Source organism: Chrysochloris asiatica, unplaced genomic scaffold, assembly GCF_000296735.1.
Source record: "Chrysochloris asiatica unplaced genomic scaffold, ChrAsi1.0 scaffold00043, whole genome shotgun sequence".
Classification (NCBI taxonomy): Eukaryota; Metazoa; Chordata; class Mammalia; order Afrosoricida; family Chrysochloridae; genus Chrysochloris; species Chrysochloris asiatica.
In genome coordinates, this window is record NW_006408561.1 from 16254307 (window position 1) to 16254545 (window position 239).

Here is a 239-nt window from a genome sequence, read left to right on the forward strand (position 1 = left end):
CCCTCATTCGTGTCCTCTTCTGAATCTGGCTTGAACCTCTGGAAGTTCTCTGTCAATATATGGTTGCAGCTGCTTTTGTATTAGCTTAAGAAAACTTTACTAGCATGGGATATCAATGAGAGTGTCCAGTGATTTCCACATCCCCTTGGATCACGTCTTTTTGGAATGGGCACTAATCCAGATTTCTTCCAGTCAGTTGGCCAGGTAGTTATCCTCCAAATTTCTTGGCATAGATAAGT